This window comes from Theobroma cacao, chromosome 6 (genome assembly GCF_053813885.1).
Source record: "Theobroma cacao isolate CCN51 chromosome 6, ASM5381388v1, whole genome shotgun sequence".
NCBI classification, from domain to species: Eukaryota; Viridiplantae; Streptophyta; class Magnoliopsida; order Malvales; family Malvaceae; genus Theobroma; species Theobroma cacao.
In genome coordinates, this window is record NC_142644.1 from 14246134 (window position 1) to 14269884 (window position 23751).

Consider the following 23751-nt stretch of genomic DNA (forward strand, 5'->3'; position numbering starts at 1 on the left):
TGAACTTTTCTTGACAATGGATGGCTTTCGCTCCACGTTTCCTGAGGCAAACAATCAGTTACAATCTGTTTTAATCAAAAAATGTAAAAACAATTCAAAATAAATTCAATAACGGGATTATAAAGGCATTTAAACCGAGTAATAAGGCTTTTCTAGGCTTGAGTGACTATAAATGAACTTTTCTTGACAATGGATGGCTTTTGCTCCATGTTTCTAGAGGTAAACAATCTATTACAATATGTTTTAATCAAAAAATGTAAGAAAAATTCAAAATAAATTCAATAATGGGATTATAAAGGCATTTAAACCGAGTAATAAGGCTTTTCTAGGCATGAATGACTATAAATGAACTTTTCTTGACAATGGATGGCTTTTGCTCCACGTTTCCCGAGGCAAACAATCAATTACAATCTGTTTTAATCAAAAAATGTAAAAACAATTCAAAATAAATTCAATAATGGGATTATAAAGGCATTTAAACCGAGTAATAAGGCTTTTCTAGGCATGAGTGACTATAAATGAACTTTTCTTGACAATGGATGGCTTTCGCTCCACGATTCCCGAGGCAAACAATCAATTACAAGCTGTTTTAATCAAAAAATGTAAAAAAAATTCAAAATAAATTCAATAATGGGATTATAAAGGCATTTAAACTGAGTAATAAGGCTTTTCTAGGCTTGAGTGACTATAAATGAACTTTTCTTGACAATGGATGGCTTTTGCTCCATGTTTCCCGAGGTAAACAATCAATTACAATCTGTTTTAATAAAAAAATGTAAAATAAATTCAATTATGGGGTTATAAAGGCATTTAAACCGAGTAATAAGGCTTTTCTAGGCACGAGTGACTATAAATCATCTTTTCTTGACAATGGATCGCTTTCGCTCCACGTTTCCCGAGGCAAACAATCAATTACAATATGTTTTAATCAAAAAATGTAAAAAAAATTCAAAATAAATTTAATAATGGGATTATAAAGGCATTTAAACTGAGTAATAAGGCTTTTCTAGGCTTGAGTGACTATAAATGAACTTTTCTTGACAATGGATGGCTTTTGCTCCATGTTTCTAGAGGTAAACATTCAATTACAATATGTTTTAATCAAAAAATGTAAAAAAAATTCAAAATAAATTCAATAATGGGATTATAAAGGCATTTAAACCGAGTAATAAGGCTTTTCTAGGCATGAGTGACTATAAATGAACTTTTCTTGACAATTAATGGCTTTCGCTCCACGTTTCCCGAGGCAAACAATCAGTTACAATCTGTTTTAATCAAAAAATGTAAAAAAAAATTCAAAATAAATTCAATAATGAGATTATAAAGGCATTTAAACCGAGTAATAAGGCTTTTCTAGGCTTGAGTGACTATAAATGAACTTTTCTTGACAATGGATGGCTTTCGCTCCATGTTTCCCGAGGTAAACAATCAATTACAATCTGTTTTAATAAAAAAATATAAAAAAAATTCAAAATAAATTCAATTATGGGGTTATAAAGGCATTTAAACCGAGTAATAAGGCTTTTCTAGGCATGAGTGACTATAAATGAACTTTTCTTGACAATTAATGGCTTTCGCTCCACGTTTCCTGAGGCAAACAATCAGTTACAATCTGTTTTAATCAAAAAATGTAAAAACAATTCAAAATAAATTCAATAATGGGATTTTAAGGGCATTTAAACCGAGTAATAAGGCTTTTCTAAGCCTGAGTGACTATAAATGAACTTTTCTTGACATTGGATGGCTTTTGCTCCATGTTTCCCGAGGTAAACAATCAATTACAATCTGTTTTAATAAAAAAATGTAAAAAAAATTCAAAATAAATTCAATTATGGGGTTATAAAGGCATTTAAACCGAGTAATAAGGCTTTTCTAGGCATGAGTGACTATAAATGATCTTTTCTTGACAATGGATGGCTTTCGCTCCATGTTTCCCTAGGCAAACTATCAATTACAATCTGTTTTAATCAAAAAATGTAAAAACAATTCAAAATAAATTCAATAATGGGATTATAAAGGCATTTAAACCGAGTAATAAGGCTTTTCTAGGCTTGAGTGACTATAAATGAACTTTTCTTGACATTGGATGGCTTTTGCTCCATGTTTCCCGAGGTAAACAATCAATTACAATCTGTTTTAATAAAAAAATGCAAAAAAAATTCAAAATAAATTCAATTATGGGGTTATAAAGGCATTGAAACCGAGTAATAAGGCTTTTCTAGGCATGAGTGACTATAAATGATCTTTTCTTGTCAATGGATGGCTTTCGCTCCACGTTTCCCGAGGCAAACAATCAATTACAAGCTGTTTTAATCAAAAAATATAAAAAAAAATTCAAAATAAATTCAATAATGGGATTATAAAGGCATTTAAACCGAGTAATAAGGCTTTTCTAGGCATGAGTGACTATAAATGAACTTTTCTCGACAATGGATGGCATTCGCTCCATGTTTCCCGAGGCAAACAATCAATTACAATCTGTTTTAACCAAAAAATGTAAAAACAATTCAAAATAAATTCAATAATGGGATTATAAAGGCATTTAAACCGAGTAATAAGGCTTTTCTAGGCTTGATTGACTATAAATGAACTTTTCTTGACAATGGATGGCTTTTGCTCCATGTTTCTAGAGGTAAACAATCTATTACAATATGTTTTAATAAAAAAATGTAAAAAAAATTCAAAATAAATTCAATAATGGGATTATAAAGGCATTTAAACCGAGTAATAAGGATTTTCTAGGCATGAGTGACTATAAATGAACTTTTCTTGACAATGGATGGCTTTCGCTCCACGTTTCCCGAGGCAAACAATCAATTACAATCTGTTTTAATCAAAAAATGTAAAAACAATTCAAAATAAATTCAATAATGGGATTATAAAGGCATTTAAACCGAGTAATAAGGCTTTTCTAGGCATGAGTGACTATAAATGAACTTTTCTTGACAATGGATGGCTTTCGCTCCACGTTTCCCAAGGCAAACAATCAATTACAATATGTTTTAATCAAAAAATGTAAAAACAATTCAAAATAAATTCAATAATGAGATTATAAAGGCATTTAAACCGAGTAATAAGCCTTTTCTAGGCTTGAGTGACTATAAATGAACTTTTCTTGACAATGGATGGCTTTCGCTCCAAGTTTCCCGAGGTAAACAATCAATTACAATCTGTTTTAATCAAAAAATGTAAAAAAAATTCAAAATAAACTCAATAATGGGATTATAAAGGCATTTAAACCGAGTAATAAGGCTTTTCTAGGCATGAGTGACTATAAATGAACTTTTGTTGACAATGGATGGCTTTCGCTCCACGTTTCTCGAGGCAAACAATCAATTGTAATCTGTTTTAATCAAAAAATGTAAAAAACATTCAAAATAAATTCAATAATGGGATTATAAAGGCATTTAAACCGAGTAATAAGGCTTTTCTAGGCATGAGTGACTATAAATGAACTTTTCTTGACAATGGATGGCTTTCGCTCCACGTTTCCTGAGGCAAACAATCAGTTACAATCTGTTTTAATCAAAAAATGTAAAAACAATTCAAAATAAATTCAATAACGGGATTATAAAGGCATTTAAACCGAGTAATAAGGCTTTTCTAGGCTTGAGTGACTATAAATGAACTTTTCTTGACAATGGATGGCTTTTGCTCCATGTTTCTAGAGGTAAACAATCTATTACAATATGTTTTAATCAAAAAATGTAAGAAAAATTCAAAATAAATTCAATAATGGGATTATAAAGGCATTTAAACCGAGTAATAAGGCTTTTCTAGGCATGAATGACTATAAATGAACTTTTCTTGACAATGGATGGCTTTTGCTCCACGTTTCCCGAGGCAAACAATCAATTACAATCTGTTTTAATCAAAAAATGTAAAAACAATTCAAAATAAATTCAATAATGGGATTATAAAGGCATTTAAACCGAGTAATAAGGCTTTTCTAGGCATGAGTGACTATAAATGAACTTTTCTTGACAATGGATGGCTTTCGCTCCACGATTCCCGAGGCAAACAATCAATTACAAGCTGTTTTAATCAAAAAATGTAAAAAAAATTCAAAATAAATTCAATAATGGGATTATAAAGGCATTTAAACTGAGTAATAAGGCTTTTCTAGGCTTGAGTGACTATAAATGAACTTTTCTTGACAATGGATGGCTTTTGCTCCATGTTTCCCGAGGTAAACAATCAATTACAATCTGTTTTAATAAAAAAATGTAAAATAAATTCAATTATGGGGTTATAAAGGCATTTAAACCGAGTAATAAGGCTTTTCTAGGCACGAGTGACTATAAATCATCTTTTCTTGACAATGGATCGCTTTCGCTCCACGTTTCCCGAGGCAAACAATCAATTACAATATGTTTTAATCAAAAAATGTAAAAAAAATTCAAAATAAATTTAATAATGGGATTATAAAGGCATTTAAACTGAGTAATAAGGCTTTTCTAGGCTTGAGTGACTATAAATGAACTTTTCTTGACAATGGATGGCTTTTGCTCCATGTTTCTAGAGGTAAACATTCAATTACAATATGTTTTAATCAAAAAATGTAAAAAAAATTCAAAATAAATTCAATAATGGGATTATAAAGGCATTTAAACCGAGTAATAAGGCTTTTCTAGGCATGAGTGACTATAAATGAACTTTTCTTGACAATTAATGGCTTTCGCTCCACGTTTCCCGAGGCAAACAATCAGTTACAATCTGTTTTAATCAAAAAATGTAAAAAAAAATTCAAAATAAATTCAATAATGAGATTATAAAGGCATTTAAACCGAGTAATAAGGCTTTTCTAGGCTTGAGTGACTATAAATGAACTTTTCTTGACAATGGATGGCTTTCGCTCCACGTTTCCCAAGGCAAACAATCAATTACAATATGTTTTAATCAAAAAATGTAAAAAAAATTCAAAATAAATTTAATAATGGGATTATAAAGGCATTTAAACTGAGTAATAAGGCTTTTCTAGGCTTGAGTGACTATAAATGAACTTTTCTTGACAATGGATGGCTTTCGCTCCACGTTTCCCAAGGCAAACAATCAATTACAATCTGTTTTAATCAAAAAATGTAAAAACAATTCAAAATAAATTCAATAATGAGATTATAAAGGCATTTAAACCGAGTAATAAGGCTTTTCTAGGCTTGAGTGACTATAAATGAACTTTTCTTGACAATGGATGGCTTTCGCTCCAAGTTTCCCGAGGTAAACAATCAATTACAATCTGTTTTAATCAAAAAATGTAAAAAAAATTCAAAATAAACTCAATAATGGGATTATAAAGGCATTTAAATCGAGTAATAAGGCTTTTCTAGGCATGAGTGACTATAAATGAACTTTTGTTGACAATGGATGGCTTTCGCTCCACGTTTCTCGAGGCAAACAATCAGTTGCAATCTGTTTTAATCAAAAAATGTAAAAAACATTCAAAATAAATTCAATAATGGGATTATAAAGGCATTTAAACCGAGTAATAAGGCTTTTCTAGGCATGAGTGACTATAAATGAACTTTTCTTGACAATGGATGGCTTTCGCTCCACGTTTCCTGAGGCAAACAATCAGTTACAATCTGTTTTAATCAAAAAATGTAAAAACAATTCAAAATAAATTCAATAATGGGATTATAAAGGCATTTAAACCGAGTAATAAGGCTTTTCTAGGCTTGAGTGACTATAAATGAACTTTTCTTGACAATGGATGGCTTTTGCTCCATGTTTCTAGAGGTAAACAATCTATTACAATATGTTTTAATCAAAAAATGTAAAAAAAATTCAAAATAAATTCAATAATGGGATTATAAAGGCATTTAAACCGAGTAATAAAGCTTTTCTAGGCATGAATGACTATAAATGAACTTTTCTTGACAATGGATGGCTTTCGCTCCACGTTTCCCGAGGCAAACAATCAATTACAATCTGTTTTAATCAAAAAATGTAAAAACAATTCAAAATAAATTCAATAATGGGATTATAAAGGCATTTAAACCGAGTAATAAGGCTTTTCTAGGCATGAGTGACTATAAATGAACTTTTCTTGACAATGGATGGCTTTCGCTCCACGATTCCCGAGGCAAACAATCAATTACAAGCTGTTTTAATCAAAAAATGTAAAAAAAATTCAAAATAAATTCAATAATGGGATTATAAAGGCATTTAAACTGAGTAATAAGGCTTTTCTAGGCTTGAGTGACTATAAATGAACTTTTCTTGACAATGGATGGCTTTTGCTCCATGTTTCCCGAGGTAAACAATCAATTACAATCTGTTTTAATAAAAAAATGTAAAATAAATTCAATTATGGGGTTATAAAGGCATTTAAACCGAGTAATAAGGCTTTTCTAGGCACGAGTGACTATAAATGATCTTTTCTTGACAATGGATGGCTTTCGCTCCATGTTTCCCGAGGCAAACAATCAATTACAATATGTCTTAATCAAAAAATGTAAAAAAAATTCAAAATAAATTCAATAATGGGATTATAAAGGCATTTAAACTGAGTAATAAGGCTTTTCTAGGCTTGAGTGACTATAAATGAACATTTCTTGACAATGGATGGCTTTTGCTCCATGTTTCTAGAGGTAAACATTCAATTACAATATGTTTTAATCAAAAAATGTAAAAAAAATTCAAAATAAATTCAATAATGGGATTATAAAGGCATTTAAACCGAGTAATAAGGCTTTTCTAGGCATGAGTGACTATAAATGAACTTTTCTTCACAATTAATGGCTTTCGCTCCACGTTTCCCGAGGCAAACAATCAGTTACAATCTGTTTTAATCAAAAAATGTAAAAACAATTCAAAATAAATTCAATAATGGGATTATAAAGGCATTTAAACCGAGTAATAAGGCTTTTCTAGGCTTGAGTGACTATAAATGAACTTTTCTTGACAATGGATGGCTTTCGCTCCACGTTTCCCGAGGCAAACAATCAATTACAATCTGTTTTAATCAAAAAATGTAAAAACAATTCAAAATAAATTCAATAATGGGATTATAAAGGCATTTAAACAGAGTAATAAGGCTTTTCTAGGCATGAGTGACTATAAATGAACTTTTCTTGACAATGGATGGCTTTCGCTCCACGTTTCCCAAGGCAAACAATCAATTACAATCTGTTTTAATCAAAAAATGTAAAAACAATTCAAAATAAATTCAATAATGAGATTATAAAGGCATTTAAACCGAGTAATAAGGCTTTTCTAGGCTTGAGTGACTATAAATGAACTTTTCTTGACAATGGATGGCTTTCGCTCCAAGTTTCCCGAGGTAAACAATCAATTACAATCTGTTTTAATCAAAAAATGTAAAAAAAATTCAAAATAAACTCAATAATGGGATTATAAAGGCATTTAAATCGAGTAATAAGGCTTTTCTAGGCATGAGTGACTATAAATGAACTTTTGTTGACAATGGATGGCTTTCGCTCCACGTTTCTCGAGGCAAACAATCAGTTGCAATCTGTTTTAATCAAAAAATGTAAAAAACATTCAAAATAAATTCAATAATGGGATTATAAAGGCATTTAAACCGAGTAATAAGGCTTTTCTAGGCATGAGTGACTATAAATGAACTTTTCTTGACAATGGATGGCTTTCGCTCCACGTTTCCTGAGGCAAACAATCAGTTACAATCTGTTTTAATCAAAAAATGTAAAAACAATTCAAAATAAATTCAATAATGGGATTATAAAGGCATTTAAACCGAGTAATAAGGCTTTTCTAGGCTTGAGTGACTATAAATGAACTTTTCTTGACAATGGATTGCTTTTGCTCCATGTTTCTAGAGGTAAACAATCTATTACAATATGTTTTAATCAAAAAATGTAAAAAAAATTCAAAATAAATTCAATAATGGGATTATAAAGGCATTTAAACCGAGTAATAAAGCTTTTCTAGGCATGAATGACTATAAATGAACTTTTCTTGACAATGGATGGCTTTCGCTCCACGTTTCCCGAGGCAAACAATCAATTACAATCTGTTTTAATCAAAAAATGTAAAAACAATTCAAAATAAATTCAATAATGGGATTATAAAGGCATTTAAACCGAGTAATAAGGCTTTTCTAGGCATGAGTGACTATAAATGAACTTTTCTTGACAATGGATGGCTTTCGCTCCACGATTCCCGAGGCAAACAATCAATTACAAGCTGTTTTAATCAAAAAATGTAAAAAAAATTCAAAATAAATTCAATAATGGGATTATAAAGGCATTTAAACTGAGTAATAAGGCTTTTCTAGGCTTGAGTGACTATAAATGAACTTTTCTTGACAATGGATGGCTTTTGCTCCATGTTTCCCGAGGTAAACAATCAATTACAATCTGTTTTAATAAAAAAATGTAAAATAAATTCAATTATGGGGTTATAAAGGCATTTAAACCGAGTAATAAGGCTTTTCTAGGCACGAGTGACTATAAATGATCTTTTCTTGACAATGGATGGCTTTCGCTCCATGTTTCCCGAGGCAAACAATCAATTACAATATGTCTTAATCAAAAAATGTAAAAAAAATTCAAAATAAACTCAATAATGGGATTATAAAGGCATTTAAACTGAGTAATAAGGCTTTTCTAGGCTTGAGTGACTATAAATGAACATTTCTTGACAATGGATGGCTTTTGCTCCATGTTTCTAGAGGTAAACATTCAATTACAATATGTTTTAATCAAAAAATGTAAAAAAAATTCAAAATAAATTCAATAATGGGATTATAAAGGCATTTAAACCGAGTAATAAGGCTTTTCTAGGCATGAGTGACTATAAATGAACTTTTCTTGACAATTAATGGCTTTCGCTCCACGTTTCCCGAGGCAAACAATCAGTTACAATCTGTTTTAATCAAAAAATGTAAAAACAATTCAAAATAAATTCAATAATGGGATTATAAAGGCATTTAAACCGAGTAATAAGGCTTTTCTAGGCTTGAGTGACTATAAATGAACTTTTCTTGACAATGGATGGCTTTCGCCCCATGTTTCCCGAGGTAAACAATCAATTACAATCTGTTTTAATAAAAAAATGTAAAAAAAATTCAAAATAAATTCAATTATGGGGTTATAAAGGCATTTAAACCGAGTAATAAGGCTTTTCTAGGCATGAGTGACTATAAATGAACTTTTCTTGACAATTAATGGCTTTCGCTCCACGTTTCCCGAGGCAAACAATCAGTTACAATCTGTTTTAATCAAAAAATGTAAAAACAATTCAAAATAAATTCAATAATGGGATTTTAAGGGCATTTAAACCGAGTAATAAGGCTTTTCTAAGCCTGAGTGACTATAAATGAACTTTTCTTGACATTGGATGGCTTTTGCTCCATGTTTCCCGAGGTAAACAATCAATTACAATCTGTTTTAATAAAAAAATGTAAAAAAAATTCAAAATAAATTCAATTATGGGGTTATAAAGGCATTTAAACCGAGTAATAAGGCTTTTCTAGGCATGAGTGACTATAAATGATCTTTTCTTGACAATGGATGGCTTTCGCTCCATGTTTCCCTTGGCAAACAATCAATTACAATCTGTTTTAATCAAAAAATGTAAAAACAATTCAAAATAAATTCAATAATGGGATTATAAAGGCATTTAAACCGAGTAATAAGGCTTTTCTAAGCTTGAGTGACTATAAATGAACTTTTCTTGACATTGGATGGCTTTTGCTCCATGTTTCCCGAGGTAAACAATCAATTACAATCTGTTTTAATAAAAAAATGTAAAAAAAATTCAAAATAAATTCAATTATGGGGTTATAAAGGCATTTAAACCGAGTAATAAGGCTTTTCTAGGCACGAGTGACTATAAATGATCTTTTCTTGACAATGGATGGCTTTCGCTCCACGTTTCCCGAGGCAAACAATCAATTACAATATGTTTTAAGCAAAAAATGTAAAAAAAATTCAAAATAAATTCAATAATGGGATTATAAAGGCATTTAAACCGAGTAATAAGGCTTTTCTAGGCATGAGTGACTATAAATGAACTTTTCTTGACAATGGATGGCTTTCGCTCCACATTTCCCGAGGCTAACAATCAGTTACAATCTGTTTTAATCAAAAAATGTAAAAACAATTCAAAATAAATTCAATAATGGGATTATAAAGGCATTTAAACCGAGTAATAAGGCTTTTCTAGGATTGAGTGACTATAAATGATTTTTTCTTGACAATGGATGGCTTTTGCTCCACGTTTCCCGAGGTAAACAATCAATTACAATCTGTTTTAATAAAAAAATGTAAAATAAATTCAATTATGGGGTTATAAAGGCATTTAAACCGAGTAATAAGGCTTTTCTAGGCATGAGTGACTATAAATGAACTTTTCTTGACAATGGATGGCTTTCGCTCCACGTTTCTCGAGGCAAACAATCAATTACAATCTGTTTTAATCAAAAAATGCAAAAACAATTCAAAATAAATTCAATAATGGTATTATAAAGGCATTTAAACAGAGTAATAAGGCTTTTCTAGGCATGAGTGACTATAAATGAACTTTTCTTGACAATGGATGGCTTTCGCTCCACGTTTCCCAAGGCAAACAATCAATTACAATCTGTTTTAATCAAAAAATGTAAAAACAATTCAAAATAAATTCAATAATGAGATTATAAAGGCATTTAAACCGAGTAATAAGGCTTTTCTAGGCTTGAGTGACTATAAATGAACTTTTCTTGACAATGGATGGCTTTCGCTCCAAGTTTCCCGAGGTAAACAATCAATTACAATCTGTTTTAATCAAAAAATGTAAAAAAAATTCAAAATAAACTCAATAATGGGATTATAAAGGCATTTAAACCGAGTAATAAGGCTTTTCTAGGCATGAGTGACTATAAATGAACTTTTGTTGACAATGGATGGCTTTCGCTCCACGTTTCTCGAGGCAAACAATCAATTGCAATCTGTTTTAATCAAAAAATGTAAAAAACATTCAAAATAAATTCAATAATGGGATTATAAAGGCATTTAAACCGAGTAATAAGGCTTTTCTAGGCATGAGTGACTATAAATGAACTTTTCTTGACAATGGATGGCTTTCGCTCCACGTTTCCTGAGGTAAACAATCAGTTACAATCTGTTTTAATCAAAAAATGTAAAAACAATTCAAAATAAATTCAATAATGGGATTATAAAGGCATTTAAACCGAGTAATAAGGCTTTTCTAGGCTTGAGTGACTATAAATGAACTTTTCTTGACAATGGATGGCTTTTGCTCCATGTTTCTAGAGGTAAACAATCTATTACAATATGTTTTAATCAAAAAATGTAAAAAAAATTCAAAATAAATTCAATAATGGGATTATAAAGGCATTTAAACCGAGTAATAAGGCTTTTCTAGGCATGAATGACTATAAATGAACTTTTCTTGACAATGGATGGCTTTCGCTCCACGTTTCCCGAGGCAAACAATCAATTACAATCTGTTTTAATCAAAAAATGTAAAAACAATTCAAAATAAATTCAATAATGGGATTATAAAGGCATTTAAACCGAGTAATAAGGCTTTTCTAGGCATGAGTGACTATAAATGAACTTTTCTTGACAATGGATGGCTTTCGCTCCACGATTCCCGAGGCAAACAATCAATTACAAGCTGTTTTAATCAAAAAATGTAAAAAAAATTCAAAATAAATTCAATAATGGGATTATAAAGGCATTTAAACTGAGTAATAAGGCTTTTCTAGGCTTGAGTGACTATAAATGAACTTTTCTTGACAATGGATGGCTTTTGCTCCATGTTTCCCGAGGTAAACAATCAATTACAATCTGTTTTAATAAAAAAATGTAAAATAAATCCAATTATGGGGTTATAAAGGCATTTAAACCGAGTAATAAGGCTTTTCTAGGCACGAGTGACTATAAATCATCTTTTCTTGACAATGGATCGCTTTCGCTCCACGTTTCCCGAGGCAAACAATCAATTACAATATGTTTTAATCAAAAAATGTAAAAAAAATTCAAAATAAATTTAATAATGGGATTATAAAGGCATTTAAACTGAGTAATAAGGCTTTTCTAGGCTTGAGTGACTATAAATGAACTTTTCTTGACAATGGATGGCTTTTGCTCCATGTTTCTAGAGGTAAACATTCAATTACAATATGTTTTAATCAAAAAATGTAAAAAAAATTCAAAATAAATTCAATAATGGGATTATAAAGGCATTTAAACCGAGTAATAAGGCTTTTCTAGGCATGAGTGACTATAAATGAACTTTTCTTGACAATTAATGGCTTTCGCTCCACGTTTCCCGAGGCAAACAATCAGTTACAATCTGTTTTAATCAAAAAATGTAAAAAAAAATTCAAAATAAATTCAATAATGGGATTATAAAGGCATTTAAACCGAGTAATAAGGCTTTTCTAGGCATGAGTGACTATAAATGAACTTTTCTCGACAATGGATGGCATTCGCTCCATGTTTCCCGAGGCAAACAATCAATTACAATCTGTTTTAACCAAAAAATGTAAAAACAATTCAAAATAAATTCAATAATGGGATTATAAAGGCATTTAAACCGAGTAATAAGGCTTTTCTAGGCTTGATTGACTATAAATGAACTTTTCTTGACAATGGATGGCTTTTGCTCCATGTTTCTAGAGGTAAACAATCTATTACAATATGTTTTAATCAATAAATGTAAAAAAAATTCAAAATAAATTCAATAATGGGATTATAAAGGCATTTAAACCGAGTAATAAGGCTTTTCTAGGCATGAGTGACTATAAATGAACTTTTCTTGACAATGGATGGCTTTCGCTCCACGTTTCCCGAGGCAAACAATCAATTACAATATGTCTTAATCAAAAAATGTAAAAAAAATTCAAAATAAATTCAATAATGGGATTATAAAGGCATTTAAACTGAGTAATAAGGCTTTTCTAGGCTTGAGTGACTATAAATGAACTTTTCTTGACAATGGATGGCTTTTGCTCCATGTTTCTAGAGGTAAACATTCAATTACAATATGTTTTAATCAAAAAATGTAAAAAAAATTCAAAATAAATTCAATAATGGGATTATAAAGGCATTTAAACCGAGTAATAAGGCTTTTCTAGGCATGAGTGACTATAAATGAACTTTTCTTGACAATGGATGGCTTTCGCTCCATGTTTCCCGAGGCAAACAATCAATTACAATCTGTTTTAATCAAAAAATGTAAAAACAATTCAAAATAAATTCAATAATGGGATTATAAAGGCATTTAAACCGAGTAATAAGGCTTTTCTAGGCATGAGTGACTATAAATGAACTTTTCTTGACAATGGATGGCTTTCGCTCCACGTTTCCCAAGGCAAACAATCAATTACAATCTGTTTTAATCAAAAAATGTAAAAACAATTCAAAATAAATTCAATAATGAGATTATAAAGGCATTTAAACCGAGTAATAAGCCTTTTCTAGGCTTGAGTGACTATAAATGAACTTTTCTTGACAATGGATGGCTTTCGCTCCAAGTTTCCCGAGGTAAACAATCAATTACAATCTGTTTTAATCAAAAAATGTAAAAAAAATTCAAAATAAACTCAATAATGGGATTATAAAGGCATTTAAACCGAGTAATAAGGCTTTTCTAGGCATGAGTGACTATAAATGAACTTTTGTTGACAATGGATGGCTTTCGCTCCACGTTTCTCGAGGCAAACAATCAATTGTAATCTGTTTTAATCAAAAAATGTAAAAAACATTCAAAATAAATTCAATAATGGGATTATAAAGGCATTTAAACCGAGTAATAAGGCTTTTCTAGGCATGAGTGACTACAAATGAACTTTTCTTGACAATGGATGGCTTTCGCTCCACGTTTCCTGAGGCAAACAATCAGTTACAATCTGTTTTAATCAAAAAATGTAAAAACAATTCAAAATAAATTCAATAACGGGATTATAAAGGCATTTAAACCGAGTAATAAGGCTTTTCTAGGCTTGAGTGACTATAAATGAACTTTTCTTGACAATGGATGGCTTTTGCTCCATGTTTCTAGAGGTAAACAATCTATTACAATATGTTTTAATCAAAAAATGTAAGAAAAATTCAAAATAAATTCAATAATGGGATTATAAAGGCATTTAAACCGAGTAATAAGGCTTTTCTAGGCATGAATGACTATAAATGAACTTTTCTTGACAATGGATGGCTTTTGCTCCACGTTTCCCGAGGCAAACAATCAATTACAATCTGTTTTAATCAAAAAATGTAAAAACAATTCAAAATAAATTCAATAATGGGATTATAAAGGCATTTAAACCGAGTAATAAGGCTTTTCTAGGCATGAGTGACTATAAATGAACTTTTCTTGACAATGGATGGCTTTCGCTCCACGATTCCCGAGGCAAACAATCAATTACAAGCTGTTTTAATCAAAAAATGTAAAAAAAATTCAAAATAAATTCAATAATGGGATTATAAAGGCATTTAAACTGGGTAATAAGGCTTTTCTAGGCTTGAGTGACTATAAATGAACTTTTCTTGACAATGGATGGCTTTTGCTCCATGTTTCCCGAGGTAAACAATCAATTACAATCTGTTTTAATAAAAAAATGTAAAATAAATTCAATTATGGGGTTATAAAGGCATTTAAACCGAGTAATAAGGCTTTTCTAGGCACGAGTGACTATAAATCATCTTTTCTTGACAATGGATCGCTTTCGCTCCACGTTTCCCGAGGCAAACAATCAATTACAATATGTTTTAATCAAAAAATGTAAAAAAAATTCAAAATAAATTTAATAATGGGATTATAAAGGCATTTAAACTGAGTAATAAGGCTTTTCTAGGCTTGAGTGACTATAAATGAACTTTTCTTGACAATGGATGGCTTTTGCTCCATGTTTCTAGAGGTAAACATTCAATTACAATATGTTTTAATCAAAAAATGTAAAAAAAATTCAAAATAAATTCAATAATGGGATTATAAAGGCATTTAAACCGAGTAATAAGGCTTTTCTAGGCATGAGTGACTATAAATGAACTTTTCTTGACAATTAATGGCTTTCGCTCCACGTTTCCCGAGGCAAACAATCAGTTACAATCTGTTTTAATCAAAAAATGTAAAAAAAAATTCAAAATAAATTCAATAATGGGATTATAAAGGCATTTAAACCGAGTAATAAGGCTTTTCTAGGCATGAGTGACTATAAATGAACTTTTCTCGACAATGGATGGCATTCGCTCCATGTTTCCCGAGGCAAACAATCAATTACAATCTGTTTTAACCAAAAAATGTAAAAACAATTCAAAATAAATTCAATAATGGGATTATAAAGGCATTTAAACCGAGTAATAAGGCTTTTCTAGGCTTGATTGACTATAAATGAACTTTTCTTGACAATGGATGGCTTTTGCTCCATGTTTCTAGAGGTAAACAATCTATTACAATATGTTTTAATCAATAAATGTAAAAAAAATTCAAAATAAATTCAATAATGGGATTATAAAGGCATTTAAACCGAGTAATAAGGCTTTTCTAGGCATGAGTGACTATAAATGAACTTTTCTTGACAATGGATGGCTTTCGCTCCACGTTTCCCGAGGCAAACAATCAATTACAATCTGTTTTAATCAAAAAATGTAAAAACAATTCAAAATAAATTCAATAATGGGATTATAAAGGCATTTAAACAGAGTAATAAGGCTTTTCTAGGCATGAGTGACTATAAATGAACTTTTCTTGACAATGGATGGCTTTCGCTCCACGTTTCCCAAGGTAAACAATCAATTACAATCTGTTTTAATCAAAAAATGTAAAAACAATTCAAAATAAATTCAATAATGAGATTATAAAGGCATTTAAACCGAGTAATAAGGCTTTTCTAGGCTTGAGTGACTATAAATGAACTTTTCTTGACAATGGATGGCTTTCGCTCCAAGTTTCCCGAGGTAAACAATCAATTACAATCTGTTTTAATCAAAAAATGTAAAAAAAATTCAAAATAAACTCAATAATGGGATTATAAAGGCATTTAAATCGAGTAATAAGGCTTTTCTAGGCATGAGTGACTATAAATGAACTTTTGTTGACAATGGATGGCTTTCGCTCCACGTTTCTCGAGGCAAACAATCAATTGCAATCTGTTTTAATCAAAAAATGTAAAAAACATTCAAAATAAATTCAATAATGGGATTATAAAGGCATTTAAACCGAGTAATAAGGCTTTTCTAGGCATGAGTGACTATAAATGAACTTTTCTTGACAATGGATGGCTTTCGCTCCACGTTTCCTGAGGCAAACAATCAGTTACAATCTGTTTGAATCAAAAAATGCAAAAACAATTCAAAATAAATTCAATAATGGGATTATAAAGGCATTTAAACCGAGTAATAAGGCTTTTCTAGGCTTGAGTGACTATAAATGAACTTTTCTTGACAATGGATGGCTTTTGCTCCATGTTTCTAGAGGTAAACAATCTATTACAATATGTTTTAATCAAAAAATGTAAAAAAAATTCAAAATAAATTCAATAATGGGATTATAAAGGCATTTAAACCGAGTAATAAAGCTTTTCTAGGCATGAATGACTATAAATGAACTTTTCTTGACAATGGATGGCTTTCGCTCCACGTTTCCCGAGGCAAACAATCAATTACAATCTGTTTTAATCAAAAAATGTAAAAACAATTCAAAATAAATTCAATAATGGGATTATAAAGGCATTTAAACCGAGTAATAAGGCTTTTCTAGGCATGAGTGACTATAAATGAACTTTTCTTGACAATGGATGGCTTTCGCTCCACGATTCCCGAGGCAAACAATCAATTACAAGCTGTTTTAATCAAAAAATGTAAAAAAAATTCAAAATAAATTCAATAATGGGATTATAAAGGCATTTAAACTGAGTAATAAGGCTTTTCTAGGCTTGAGTGACTATAAATGAACTTTTCTTGACAATGGATGGCTTTTGCTCCATGTTTCCCGAGGTAAACAATCAATTACAATCTGTTTTAATAAAAAAATGTAAAATAAATTCAATTATGGGGTTATAAAGGCATTTAAACCGAGTAATAAGGCTTTTCTAGGCACGAGTGACTATAAATGATCTTTTCTTGACAATGGATGGCTTTCGCTCCATGTTTCCCGAGGCAAACAATCAATTACAATATGTCTTAATCAAAAAATGTAAAAAAAATTCAAAATAAATTCAATAATGGGATTATAAAGGCATTTAAACCGAGTAATAAGGCTTTTCTAGGCATGAGTGACTATAAATGAACTTTTCTTGACAATTAATGGCTTTCGCTCCACGTTTCCCGAGGCAAACAATCAGTTACAATCTGTTTTAATCAAAAAATGTAAAAACAATTCAAAATAAATTCAATAATGGGATTATAAAGGCATTTAAACCGAGTAATAAGGCTTTTCTAGGCTTGAGTGACTATAAATGAACTTTTCTTGACAATGGATGGCTTTCGCTCCATGTTTCCCGAGGTAAACAATCAATTACAATCTGTTTTAATAAAAAAATGTAAAAAAAATTCAAAATAAATTCAATTATGGGGTTATAAAGGCATTTAAACCGAGTAATAAGGCTTTTCTAGGCATGAGTGACTATAAATGAACTTTTCTTGACAATTAATGGCTTTCGCTCCACGTTTCCCGAGGCAAACAATCAGTTACAATCTGTTTTAATCAAAAAATGTAAAAACAATTCAAAATAAATTCAATAATGGGATTTTAAGGGCATTTAAACCGAGTAATAAGGCTTTTCTAAGCCTGAGTGACTATAAATGAACTTTTCTTGACATTGGATGGCTTTTGCTCCATGTTTCCCGAGGTAAACAATCAATTACAATCTGTTTTAATAAAAAAATGTAAAAAAAATTCAAAATAAATTCAATTATGGAGTTATAAAGGCATTTAAACCGAGTAATAAGGCTTTTCTAGGCATGAGTGACTATAAATGATCTTTTCTTGACAATGGATGGCTTTCGCTCCATGTTTCCCTTGGCAAACAATCAATTACAATCTGTTTTAATCAAAAAATGTAAAAACGATTCAAAATAAATTCAATAATGGGATTATAAAGGCATTTAAACCGAGTAATAAGGCTTTTCTAAGCTTGAGTGACTATAAATGAACTTTTCTTGACATTGAATGGCTTTTGCTCCATGTTTCCCGAGGTAAACAATCAATTACAATCTGTTTTAATAAAAAAATGTAAAAAAAATTCAAAATAAATTCAATTATGGGGTTATAAAGGCATTTAAACCGAGTAATAAGGCTTTTCTAGGCACGAGTGACTATAAATGATCTTTTCTTGACAATGGATGGCTTTCGCTCCACGTTTCCCGAGGCAAACAATCAATTACAATTTGTTTTAATCAAAAAATGTAAAAAAAATTCAAAATAAATTCAATAATGGGATTATAAAGGCATTTAAACCGAGTAATAAGGCTTTTCTAGGCATGAGTGACTATAAATGAACTTTTCTTGACAATGGATGGCTTTCGCTCCACATTTCCCGAGGCTAACAATCAGTTACAATCTGTTTTAATCAAAAAATGTAAAAACAATTCAAAATAAATTCAATAATGGGATTATAAAGGCATTTAAACAGAGTAATAAGGCTTTTCTAGGCATGAGTGACTATAAATGAACTTTTCTTGACAATGGATGGCTTTCGCTCCACGTTTCCCAAGGCAAACAATCAATTACAATCTGTTTTAATCAAAAAATGTAAAAACAATTCAAAATAAATTCAATAATGAGATTATAAAGGCATTTAAACCGAGTAATAAGGCTTTTCTAGGCTTGAGTGACTATAAATGAACTTTTCTTGACAATGGATGGCTTTCGCTCCAAGTTTCCCGAGGTAAACAATCAATTACAATCTGTTTTAATCAAAAAATGTAAAAAAAATTCAAAATAAACTCAATAATGGGATTATAAAGGCATTTAAATCGAGTAATAAGGCTTTTCTAGGCATGAGTGACTATAAATGAACTTTTGTTGACAATGGATGGCTTTCGCTCCACGTTTCTCGAGGCAAACAATCAATTGCAATCTGTTTTAATCAAAAAATGTAAAAAACATTCAAAATAAATTCAATAATGGGATTATAAAGGCATTTAAACCGAGTAATAAGGCTTTTCTAGGCATGAGTGACTATAAATGAACTTTTCTTGACAATGGATGGCTTTCGCTCCACGTTTCCTGAGGCAAACAATCAGTTACAATCTGTTTGAATCAAAAAATGCAAAAACAATTCAAAATAAATTCAATAATGGGATTATAAAGGCATTTAAACCGAGTAATAAGGCTTTTCTAGGCTTGAGTGACTATAAATGAACTTTTCTTGACAATGGATGGCTTTTGCTCCATGTTTCTAGAGGTAAACAATCTATTACAATATGTTTTAATCAAAAAATGTAAAAAAAATTCAAAATAAATTCAATAATGGGATTATAAAGGCATTTAAACCGAGTAATAAAGCTTTTCTAGGCATGAATGACTATAAATGAACTTTTCTTGACAATGGATGGCTTTCGCTCCACGTTTCCCGAGGCAAACAATCAATTACAATCTGTTTTAATCAAAAAATGTAAAAACAATTCAAAATAAATTCAATAATGGGATTATAAAGGCATTTAAACCGAGTAATAAGGCTTTTCTAGGCATGAGTGACTATAAATGAACTTTTCTTGACAATGGATGGCTTTCGCTCCACGATTCCCGAGGCAAACAATCAATTACAAGCTGTTTTAATCAAAAAATGTAAAAAAAATTCAAAATAAATTCAATAATGGGATTATAAAGGCATTTAAACTGAGTAATAAGGCTTTTCTAGGCTTGAGTGACTATAAATGAACTTTTCTTGACAATGGATGGCTTTTGCTCCATGTTTCCCGAGGTAAACAATCAATTACAATCTGTTTTAATAAAAAAATGTAAAATAAATTCAATTATGGGGTTATAAAGGCATTTAAACCGAGTAATAAGGCTTTTCTAGGCACGAGTGACTATAAATGATCTTTTCTTGACAATGGATGGCTTTCGCTCCATGTTTCCCGAGGCAAACAATCAATTACAATATGTCTTAATCAAAAAATGTAAAAAAAATTCAAAATAAATTCAATAATGGGATTATAAAGGCATTTAAACCGAGTAATAAGGCTTTTCTAGGCATGAGTGACTATAAATGAACTTTTCTTGACAATTAATGGCTTTCGCTCCACGTTTCCCGAGGCAAACAATCAGTTACAATCTGTTTTAATCAAAAAATGTAAAAACAATTCAAAATAAATTCAATAATGGGATTATAAAGGCATTTAAACCGAGTAATAAGGCTTTTCTAGGCTTGAGTGACTATAAATGAACTTTTCTTGACAATGGATGGCTTTCGCTCCATGTTTCCCGAGGTAAACAATCAATTACAATCTGTTTTAATAAAAAAATGTAAAAAAAATTCAAAATAAATTCAATTATGGGGTTATAAAGGCATTTAAACCGAGTAATAAGGCTTTTCTAGGCATGAGTGACTATAAATGAACTTTTCTTGACAATTAATGGCTTTCGCTCCACGTTTCCCGAGGCAAACAATCAGTTACAATCTGTTTTAATCAAAAAATGTAAAAACAATTCAAAATAAATTCAATAATGGGATTTTAAGGGCATTTAAACCGAGTAATAAGGCTTTTCTAAGCCTGAGTGACTATAAATGAACTTTTCTTGACATTGGATGGCTTTTGCTCCATGTTTCCCGAGGTAAACAATCAATTACAATCTGTTTTAATAAAAAAATGTAAAAAAAATTCAAAATAAATTCAATTATGGAGTTATAAAGGCATTTAAACCGAGTAATAAGGCTTTTCTAGGCATGAGTGACTATAAATGATCTTTTCTTGACAATGGATGGCTTTCGCTCCATGTTTCCCTTGGCAAACAATCAATTACAATCTGTTTTAATCAAAAAATGTAAAAACGATTCAAAATAAATTCAATAATGGGATTATAAAGGCATTTAAACCGAGTAATAAGGCTTTTCTAAGCTTGAGTGACTATAAATGAACTTTTCTTGACATTGAATGGCTTTTGCTCCATGTTTCCCGAGGTAAACAATCAATTACAATCTGTTTTAATAAAAAAATGTAAAAAAAATTCAAAATAAATTCAATTATGGGGTTATAAAGGCATTTAAACCGAGTAATAAGGCTTTTCTAGGCACGAGTGACTATAAATGATCTTTTCTTGACAATGGATGGCTTTCGCTCCACGTTTCCCGAGGCAAACAATCAATTACAATTTGTTTTAATCAAAAAATGTAAAAAAAATTCAAAATAAATTCAATAATGGGATTATAAAGGCATTTAAACCGAGTAATAAGGCTTTTCTAGGCATGAGTGACTATAAATGAACTTTTCTTGACAATGGATGGCTTTCGCTCCACATTTCCCGAGGCTAACAATCAGTTACAATCTGTTTTAATCAAAAAATGTAAAAACAATTCAAAATAAATTCAATAATGGGATTATAAAGGCATTTAAACCGAGTAATAAGGCTTTTCTAGGATTGAGTGACTATAAATGATTTTTTCTTGACAATGGATGGCTTTTGCTCCACGTTTCCCGAGGTAAACAATCAATTACAATCTGTTTTAATAAAAAAATGTAAAATAAATTCAATTATGGGGTTATAAAGGCATTTAAACCGAGTAATAAGGCTTTTCTAGGCTTGAGTGACTATAAATGAACTTTTCTTGACAATGGATGGCTTTCGCTCCAAGTTTCCCGAGGTAAACAATCAATTACAATCTGTTTTAATCAAAAAATGTAAAAAAAATTCAAAATAAACTCAATAATGGGATTATAAAGGCATTTAAACCGAGTAATAAGGCTTTTCTAGGCATGAGTGACTATAAATGAACTTTTGTTGACAATGGATGGCTTTCGCTCCACGTTTCTCGAGGCAAACAATCAATTGCAATCTGTTTTAATCAAAAAATGTAAAAAACATTCAAAATAAATTCAATAATGGGATTATAAAGGCATTTAAACCGAGTAATAAGGCTTTTCTAGGCATGAGTGACTATAAATGAACTTTTCTTGACAATGGATGGCTTTCGCTCCACGTTTCCTGAGGTAAACAATCAGTTACAATCTGTTTTAATCAAAAAATGCAAAAACAATTCAAAATAAATTCAATAATGGGATTATAAAGGCATTTAAACCGAGTAATAAGGCTTTTCTAGGCTTGAGTGACTATAAATGAACTTTTCTTGACAATGGATGGCTTTTGCTCCATGTTTCTAGAGGTAAACAATCTATTACAATATGTTTTAATCAAAAAATGTAAAAAAAATTCAAAATAAATTCAATAATGGGATTATAAAGGCATTTAAACCGAGTAATAAGGCTTTTCTAGGCATGAATGACTATAAATGAACTTTTCTTGACAATGGATGGCTTTCGCTCCACGTTTCCCGAGGCAAACAATCAATTACAATCTGTTTTAATCAAAAAATGTAAAAACAATTCAAAATAAATTCAATAATGGGATTATAAAGGCATTTAAACCGAGTAATAAGGCTTTTCTAGGCATGAGTGACTATAAATGAACTTTTCTTGACAATGGATGGCTTTCGCTCCACGATTCCCGAGGCAAACAATCAATTACAAGCTGTTTTAATCAAAAAATGTAAAAAAAATTCAAAATAAATTCAATAATGGGATTATAAAGGCATTTAAACTGAGTAATAAGGCTTTTCTAGGCTTGAGTGACTATAAATGAACTTTTCTTGACAATGGATGGCTTTTGCTCCATGTTTCCCGAGGTAAACAATCAATTACAATCTGTTTTAATAAAAAAATGTAAAATAAATTCAATTATGGGGTTATAAAGGCATTTAAACCGAGTAATAAGGCTTTTCTAGGCACGAGTGACTATAAATCATCTTTTCTTGACAATGGATCGCTTTCGCTCCACGTTTCCCGAGGCAAACAATCAATTACAATATGTTTTAATCAAAAAATGTAAAAAAAATTCAAAATAAATTTAATAATGGGATTATAAAGGCATTTAAACTGAGTAATAAGGCTTTTCTAGGCTTGAGTGACTATAAATGAACTTTTCTTGACAATGGATGGCTTTTGCTCCATGTTTCTAGAGGTAAACATTCAATTACAATATGTTTTAATCAAAAAATGTAAAAAAAATTCAAAATAAATTCAATAATGGGATTATAAAGGCATTTAAACCGAGTAATAAGGCTTTTCTAGGCATGAGTGACTATAAATGAACTTTTCTTGACAATTAATGGCTTTCGCTCCACGTTTCCCGAGGCAAACAATCAGTTACAATCTGTTTTAATCAAAAAATGTAAAAAAAAATTCAAAATAAATTCAATAATGGGATTATAAAGGCATTTAAACCGAGTAATAAGGCTTTTCTAGGCATGAGTGACTATAAATGAACTTTTCTCGACAATGGATGGCATTCGCTCCATGTTTCCCGAGGCAAACAATCAATTACAATCTGTTTTAACCAAAAAATGTAAAAACAATTCAAAATAAATTCAATAATGGGATTATAAAGGCATTTAAACCGAGTAATAAGGCTTTTCTAGGCTTGATTGACTATAAATGAACTTTTCTTGACAATGGATGGCTTTTGCTCCATGTTTCTAGAGGTAAACAATCTATTACAATATGTTTTAATCAATAAATGTAAAAAAAATTCAAAATAAATTCAATAATGGGATTATAAAGGCATTTAAACCGAGTAATAAGGCTTTTCTAGGCATGAGTG